The following is a 9,429-nucleotide window of genomic DNA, read 5'->3' on the forward strand; positions in this document are numbered from 1 at the left end:
TCACTACATCTTTTTAGCCCATATAACTAGCTTCTACTTCAAACTATAGTTCCCTAAAAGAAAAAAGGACTTTTATTAGGACGTAACGTAGGCTAGGGACATGGCTAACAAAGAAGGAAAATAAGGAAAACAAAGTGTATGTTCGAGAAAAATGCAGAGAATTTTTTTTTTTTGGAAGTTGCAAGGTGGATTTCACCTATTATTTTTATTTTTATTCTTTTGAAACAACAACTTTTGTTTTTGTTTTTTTTTTGGGCATAACTTCACTGAACAAAATAATTATTTGCATTTTGCTCAAACATAAATAGGTGATGGAACTTATAAGACATCGGGTAATACTCCAAATCGGAGTGGGTCAAGATGATAAGTTGACAAAGAAAAGATTTTTTTTTTTTAAAGGCTCAAAAGGGTTAACTATGGATATTTAATAAAAGGGATGGCTAGAAAGGCTCAAACGGATCAAAGATGGCCTTTCTATCGTCTTTTAGGGCTCTAAATAATCATCCATATCTACTAGTTAGATGGGTCTCCCAATGTAACAACACACAATTTTTTCTCTTTTTTTTCTTTTTTTTTATTTTACAATTTTTTTTAAGGGTTAACTCAAAAGCAATTTAGAGATCGTGTGTAAAATAATAAACTGCTAAACTGTATAAAGAGTGGGCAAAAGGGTTATTCTCCAAGAAAAATAATAGGTTCAAAAACTCACTTGGTACTTATTATGACATGTTCATTCCTTCACGCAACTCACATTTGTCTCCGACATCAACATGTAGAGTAGCAAACATAACGTAACATCACTTAAGACCAAAGATAATACAAATACTAAAATTTGAAATTAATCATGTCATCCAATGTTAAAACAAATCACACAATTTGTTTTTTTCAAACAACATTCTACCCCCCAACCTATTCTAAGTATGAAAGGAAAATATGCATGCAGAAATGTGAAAATGATGCATAAAAACTAATTAGAAAAGTTACACGTAAAATGATAGAAAACGAAAATGATTTTTTTTTTTTAAAGAAGATGCGTTTCTAGAGGAACTACACTCCATATTCAGCCATCTTCGACTCAAAAGTTGGAAAATGTATATTTATAGAGGAGAAATTAAAAAGAAGAAAAATAAACATAAACACATAATAAAGAAAAAGAAAATGTCTGAATTTTTTTTAGTTTTTTTTAATTAATTTTTTTTTAAACGATGAAGATGCGTTTCTAGAGTCATTACACTCTATATTCAGCCATCTTCAACACAAAAAGTTAGCAACAGTTAGTTTCTACAACAACAAATTAGTAAAAACTTAACTAAAATTCCACAATTGTTGACTATTCCCTCCCCCCAAACCAGAACGAAACATTGTCCTCAATGTTTGAAATGAAAGAAGTAGAGTTTAGAAGACATCACCTGGGTGGTGCAACACAAAAGAAAATATTTACAGGCGGAGAGTTAAATCTAATTTGTACTTCTTACTGCGGCTACTGTTACCATCATTATTTGGACGCTCCAACACAAAGGTCCAGGGGTCTGGCTCCGGTCGATAAGCTTATAACATATCAAGTAGCTCATTAGCAGTGTGAGCACAAATAAAGAGTTTTTTCGCATTAGAGGGAATGAAATAGTTTTTTATTGCATGGTTAAGAAATGCGATAAAGCCATCATAAAAGTTATTGACATTTAACAAACCGATGGGTTTCTGGTGGATGTGCAGATGGGCCCAAGATGCTAGTGTGATAAGTGCCTCTAGTGTTGCAAGATCTCCTGGAAGGAAAATAAAAGCATCAGCATGATTAAGCATTGCAGTTATTCTTTCTTACATACCTAAGACGACTAACTCTTCTCCAGTTGATGAGTCAGACGAACTGCCCAATGGTTTTAGGACTCTTGGGATGATGTCTAACACTTGACTTCCTCTGATAAAAGCTGCTTCTGAGACCATTTTTGATAACCCTCGGTTACCTCCTCCATACACCAAGTGTAATTTTCTCTCTGCTATACTTCGACCAAGATCGATGGCTGCCTCAACGAACTCTTTATGTTTGCCATAGGTAAATCCAGAAAGCACACAAATGTTCTTGAATTGTCTATTTGGAGTAGTTGCCATTGTGATACTTCTCGAAAAACAATTTGTGAGTGCTTGACAAAAAAAAAATCACATTTAAGAGTCTTGGTGACAGTGGGTCACATTTGTGTATGAGGTAACATGTCAGTGTCAAATAACGCGTAAAGCACGTGGCTCGCGAGTCAAAAAAGAAACAGTAAAAAGGAAAAAGTAAACAGTAATAAGAAAAAAGCAAACAGTAATAAAATTATTAAAGACAATAATGCACACAATAAAACAAAAATAACAGTAAAGTAAAAGAATATTTACATGTAGTTGCGACTGTGGCTTACATCTTCCTCTGGTTTTACGTCCAGAAACGGCTTGAACGCCCTCTATGGGTCGAGGATAGGCTTCCCATCCAGTTTTCTTATAAACTGGCAAACAAGGTCGTTTATAGTCAGATTCCCGAGACTGTATCGTGCATGCTCTTTCTGGAATAATGGCCATAACTGGAGAATCACTCCTTGCACATATCCACTGGGATGCGTTTCAAGAGACAAAAGGATATCATCCAATGACTCCTTATTCAAGTCATCCCTAATGAATTGAATCTTATCTTCCCTGTTATCAGACACCATTCCTAAAGAACATGAGTTTTATTGCAACTCATTCTGGCACATTTATGACAAGCAACAGAAATTCGTCGAGCTCGTCGTTTTCTTGCATAATTTCCTTTACCACAACCAGGCATGTATGCAATAAATTTTGGAGGTAACTCACCTGCCGATCGTACTTTCACCTCAATTAACCAACGGATGTCAGCAGGTATGTTATTCCTCATAAGTAATCGCATGCGTTCGGACCGAGCTTTATAGACCGTAAGGAGGGCATTCTGAGGAAGTGAAAGGAATCGCTTGTGAAGCTTCGCTAGAGTCTCGTTTCTGTCCATACTTTCGCCTCAGAATATCAGTTATTATGGGAAACTGAAGTAACCGACTTGATTGTCACGGAGTACCGTTATCCGCCACTTCACCGGGGTAACAAACTAAAGCACACAAACAGAAAAACAAATTAAAACACACAAAGAAAATTAAAATCGTCCTCTTATTGAATTTACCTCAAGCTCCAACTGGATGTCGTAAACACTTCTCTCAATGTCTCGGAGTTGGCGTTCTAAACCCTCAACATAGGCTACTAACTCTGGTGGTTGTAGAGCCCAAATGCGTTGTGTTTTACAAAATTGAATCTGCCTTTTGAGATGAGTTTTGACACGTTGAAGTGGTTTAAGAATGTTCAGGAGGAACGGTCTAAGTATGAGACTCATGATTAAAAATGATAAGAGAAAACTTAATGGTAAAATAAACACACTTATGCAAAAACAATTTCAATTAGCAACAGAATAATAATAACAAGAAAGAAAGAAAAATCAAATTAACGAAAAGAAAAAAAAATCAATTCAAATTTGGTGGGTCACTCAAATTTATTTCGGTGTCTTCTTCATGTGCTTGGTATTCTAGATATGGCTTTAATCTTTGACCATTAACTTTAAACGTGACACCGTTTTTTGGGTCCTTAATTTCAATTGCCCCATGTGGAAAAACAGTATGAACAATAAATGGGCAAGACCAACGAGAGTGTAACTTACCTGAGAATAGGTGCAAGCGAGAATTGAATAAAAGCACTTTCTGACCTGGAGTGAACGATTTTCTCATAATTTACTTATCATGGAAGACTTTCATTCGTTGCTTGTAAATCTTGGCATTTTCGTATGCATCATTGCAAATTTCTTCAAGTTCTGCCAGTTGTAATCTTCTTTCTGAGCTGGCTTGTTGCATGTCAAAGTTGAATTTCTTGATGGCCCAATATGCACGATGCTCAAGTTCCACAGGTAGGTGGCAAGCTTTTCCATACACTAGCCTGTAGGGTGACATCCCAATCGGGGTCTTGAAAGCCATTCTGTATGCCCATAATGCATCTTCAAGTCTTAATGACCAATCTTTCCTGTCTGGCCTCACCGTTTTTTCTAATATGTGCTTTATTTCTCGATTGGATATCTCAACTTGGCCACTGGTTTGCGGATGATACGGAGTTGCCACTTTGTGTGTGATTGAATACTTTGTCAAAAGAGCTTTGAATGCTTTATTACAAAAGTGGGCACCACCATCACTGATTATCGCTCGAGGGAATCCAAAGTGTGAAACAATGTTGCTTTTCAAAAATTCTACCACCACTTTGTGATCATTAGTTCTACATTGAATTGCTTCTACCCATTTGGATACGTAGTCAACTGCAACCAATATGTATTGATGGCCAAAAGAATGGGGAAATGGTCCCATGAAGTCGATACCCTATACGTAAAAAATCTCAACCACTAAAATTGGATTTAGTGGCATCATATTCCTTCGCGTAATGCTCCCCATTCGTTGACACCTATCACATGAAGAACAGAAAGTGTAAGCATCTCGAAATATAGTTGGCCTATAGAAACCACATTGTAAAACTTTAGTTGCTGTTTTCTTAGCACTAAAATTGCCTCCACAAGCTTGTTCATGGCAGAATGAAAGAATATTCTGAATTTTATTTTCTGGGACACATCGTCTAACAATTTGGTCTGCACAATACTTGAACAAATACGGGTCATCCCAAAAGTAATTCTTTATTTCTGCAAAGAATTTAGCCTTGTCTTGCTTGGTCCAATGCCCTGAAAGTTTACCTGTAACAAGATAATTAACTATATAAGCATACCAAAGTAATACTTCTACATTCATTAATTGTTCATCTGGAAATGACTCATTCAATGGTAATGATTCTGTAATTGTGTCAAAATGAAGACGAGAGAGATAATCCGCCACAACATTTTCTGTCCCTTTTTTATCTTTGAATTCTAAGTTGAACTCCTGCAAAAGTAACACCCAACGAATTAGTCTAGCTTTTGCATCTTTCTTTGTGAGAAGATATTTAAGAGCAGCATGATCTGTGAATATAATTATTTTACAACCAATGAGATAAGATCGAAATTTTTCCAATGCAAGCACTACTGCTAGCATTTCTTTTTCAGTAGTTGAATAGTTCAACTGTGCATCATTCAATGTCATACTAGCATAGTAAATAACGTGGGGAATTCGATCAACTCTTTGTCCTAATACTGCTCCTACTGCATAATCAGATGCATCACACATGAGCTCAAATGGTAAGCTCCAATTTGGGGGCTGAATGATGGGTGATGATGTCAACAAATGCTTTAATTTTTCAAACGCAACAAGACATGAATCATCAAAGACAAAAGGTACATCCTTAGCAAGTAGATTGCATAAGGGTCTAGAAACTTTGCTAAAATCTTTAATGAAATGTCTATAGAAACCAGCATGCCCAAGGAAAGATCTTACTTCTCTGACTGTTTTAGGTGGAGGAAGATTAGAAATGAGATCCACCTTGGCTTTGTCAACCTCAATACCTTTACTCGAAATGATGTGATCGAGAACAATACCTTGTTTTACCATAAAATGGCATTTCTCCCAATTTAAGACCAAGTTCTTCTCGATACATCTCTGCAAAACTAGTGTTAGATGATGTAAACATTGATCAAACGAGTCACCAAAGACAGAAAAATCATCCATAAAGACTTCAAGGAATCGTTCAACCATATCAGAAAAAATGCTTAACATGCATCGTTGAAATGTAGCAAGTGCATTACATAATCCAAATGGCATTCTCCTATATGCAAATGTGCCAAAACGGCAAGTGAAAGTAGTTTTCTCTTGATCTTTTGGTGCTATGGGAATCTGATTATATCCTGAGTAGCCATCTAGAAAGCAATAAAATTCATGGCCTGCTAATCTATCAAGCATTTGATCAATAAATGGTAAAGGAAAATGGTCTTTACGTGTGACAGAATTCAATTTTCTATAATCAATGCATACACGCCATCCTGTAGTTACTCTAGTGGGTATCAATTCATTATCAGCATTGGTAACTACTGTGACTCCTGACTTTTTAGGGACAACTTGTACAGGACTGACCCATGAACTATCAGAAATTGGGTAAATGATACCTGCGTCTAATAGTTTAAGGACTTCAGTTCTAACAACTTCTTTCATATTAGGATTTAACCGACGTTGCATTTCCTTAGTAGATTTAGCATTTTCATCGAGGTGAATGTAATGCATGCAGTCTACTGGGTTTATACCTTTTATGTCTGCTATGGTCCATCCTAATGCCCCTTTGTGCTCTTTCAAAACATCCAACAACTTACCTTTTTGTTCGTCATTGAGGGATGCTGAGATAATTACCGGTAGAGTACTTTCTTCTCCCAAAAATGCATATTCCAATGTGTTGGGCAATGGTTTGAGCTCGAGTTTTGGTGGTGATTCTGATGATGGGATGAGTTTCTTCTTTGATGGTGCTAGTTGTTCAACTCTTGACTTCCATTTATTAGTGTCCATAGATAGTGTTGAGTCAAGTAGGGCGTTGACCTCATCAACCGATCTGTCAATATCAAAATCCAAACCAAAGTGAGTTAAACATGTTTGTAAAGGATCATCACTAAGGTTTGAAACAAAAGTATCATCAACTAATGCTTCAATTAAATCCACATCAACAATTCCATCATCTACACTGTGAGGTTGTTTTGCAATGTTGAAGATGTTTAGCTCCGTAGTCATGTTGCCGAAGGACAACTGCATATTTCCAGTCCTGTATTGAATGTGAGCATCCGCAGTTGCCAAGAAAGGTCGATCTAGAATAATGGGGATGTGCTTTCTTGAATCCTGTATTGGTTGAGTGTCAATTACAATGAAATCAACAGGAAAATAAAACTTGTCTACCTGGATAAGCACGTCTTCCACAATACCACGAGGTATTTTTGTGGACCGATCTGCAAGTTGTAACACCACTGGAGTTGGATGTAATTCTCCAAGTCTAAGTTTCACAAATACTGAATAAGGCAACAAATTTACACTAGCTCCTAAATCCAACAAAGCATTCTCAATTGTGTGGTTCCCTATACTACATGAGATAGTGGGGGAGCCTGGGTCTTTGCATTTTAAAGGAATTTTATGTTGGAGTATAGAACTAACGTTTTCTGTTAAAAATGCCTTCTTTTGAACATGCATATTTCTCTTTTTAGTACAAAGGTCTTTAAGAAACTTAGCATAAGATGGAACTTGTTTAATAGCATCAAGTAAAGGGATGTTAACACTTACCTGTTTGAAGATTTCGAGAATCTCACCTGTGGATTTTCCCTTTTTGCCTTTAGTTAACCTTTGAGGAAATTGAGCTTTGGGCACGTATTCTCGTGGGTTGGTTTCTTCTTTCTCCTCCGGTGATGAGTCCTCAACACTCACAGGTACAATTTGATTTTCTTTCGTCACCGGCATCTCCACTTTGTTGTCGACTTCTTTTCCTTTTCGCAAGGTCATTACTGCTTTGACCTCTCCATGCTGCCGTGGTGAACTGGTACTTGCTTCATGCACTCCTTTAGGATTAGGCACTGGTTGACTTGGAAACTTGCCTTTCTCAACAGTCATTGCCAAGGTCTGAACTGAAGAAGCAAGTTGTCCCACCATCTTCTCGAGGCTTGAAACTGATTGAGCTTGTGAGTTGAAACCTACTCTCAACTCATTTCGTAGTCCATCAATGGTGCGGTTTTGTTGCTCAATCGTGGAGTGAGTAAGATTCTTGAGATTCTGGAATGAATCCTCCCATGGTCTGGGTTGAGAGAAATTCTGGTTCTGATTGTATGGTCTAAATGGTGACTGAAAGGCTTGAGGATTTTGTGGAATTGGTGGAGCTGGAGCTGCTGGTCCATTCTGTTGGAATCCTTGAGACCATGAAAAATTGGGGTGGTCTCTCCATCCAGGGTTATATGTGTTGGAGTATGGGTTGTAATTCGATGGTTTTCTCATTACACCTATGGCATTGGCTTGATCTGAGTATGAGTCATGGTCATGTGGCTCTGTTGATTTAGCAGTCGATAACGAAGCTATTTGTCGAGCAAGACCTTCAACCATCTCCTTGACTTCTTTGATTCCCGAAGTTGACTCGCCAATTTGAACCTCATTTACTCCCTTAATTCTTCTAGTATTTCTGAGTGATCGACTCCGTTGTTGGGAATTATCCGCTTGTCGCTGGAAGAATTCCCAAATCTCTTATGCACTTTTTGACATTAGCTCTCCTCCACTTGTCGCCATTAGCCATTCTTGCACATTTGGTAGTAATCCCTCCAAAAAGTATTAGCATTGGTGCCATTTCTCATACCCATGATGTGGACACTTCAAGAGTAACCCATTGAATCGCTCCCATGTTTCGAAAAACTGCTCGTCTTCTCTCTGGGTAAACTCTGAGATTTCCCTGCGAATAGCATTGGTTTTATGCACTGGGAAATATTTATTTAAAAATTTTGTAACCATTTGTTCCCATGATGAAATGCTATTGGCAGGTAAAGTATTTAACCATGAACGAGCTCTATCCTTTAAAGAAAATGGGAATAATCTGAGTTTTACATCATCATCTGAAAAATTCTCATATTTAAAAATTTGACAAATGGCATGAAAATCATTCAAATGATTATATGGGTCCTTATTTTCTAGGCCATAAAATGTGGAGAGACAATTTAGCACACTAGGTTTTAATTCAAAGCTCATAGCAGCTACATTTGGGTATCTTATACATGATGTGCTCAAATTTGCTAAAGGATTGAAATAATCCTTAAATAGCCTCTCCTGTGGTTGCAAATCCATTTTATTTTTTACTTGTTTGTGTGTGCGAAGTGTTTTCTCAAGTTCAAGGTCTATAGGTTCAAGATTAGGTAATAATGGCCTACGACCATGCATGCAAAACAAAAAAAATAATAATAAAGATGGGAACAAAACAAATAAAAATAAAGAAGAGAGAGAAATTACGATACTAACCTTATTGCGCTATTAAAACCTTTCTATAAAAATACACAAAAATAAATACGTGAAATAAATTAACTAAAAATTAAATTAATAAAATAAACAAAAATTACAAAGAAAAAATTAAATTACAGAATTTTAAAGAAGAGAAAAAAAGAAATACTAACCTTTATATGTAGATTCACTTTTTTTTTCTTAATAATTAAAAAAAATACAAGAAAACAAATAAAAGAAATTATTCACAAAAATTAATTCTATGAATTAAAATTACTTATCTCCCCGGCAACGGCGCCAAAAACTTGTTGTGCAAATTTTAATGTACTCGCAAACGCACGAATCTATTGTAGTATAGATCAATGGTGACGAGTGTCGATCCCACGAGGAGGTGGATTTTAATTATGTGTAGAATTAATTTTGTAAATGGGTGGTTGGATTTATGGTGGAAATGGTTTGGAATATGCTAAAACTTAAATTAAAATGGCGAGAATAA

At 36.4% G+C, this 9,429-nt stretch overlaps 1 non-coding gene across 1 annotated transcript; it reads left to right on the top strand.

Annotated features, from left to right (window-relative positions):
* The first annotated feature begins 8,298 nt into the window (after positions 1 to 8,298).
* LOC127900116 (small nucleolar RNA R71) lies at positions 8,299 to 8,402 on the top strand. Its single transcript, XR_008052139.1, has one exon. It is a non-coding gene; the product is annotated as a small nucleolar RNA R71 (small nucleolar RNA).
* The last annotated feature ends 1,027 nt before the right edge of the window (positions 8,403 to 9,429 follow it).

The sequence above is a fragment of the Citrus sinensis genome, chromosome 9 (assembly GCF_022201045.2).
Source record: "Citrus sinensis cultivar Valencia sweet orange chromosome 9, DVS_A1.0, whole genome shotgun sequence".
In the NCBI taxonomy this organism is placed as follows: domain Eukaryota; kingdom Viridiplantae; phylum Streptophyta; class Magnoliopsida; order Sapindales; family Rutaceae; genus Citrus; species Citrus sinensis.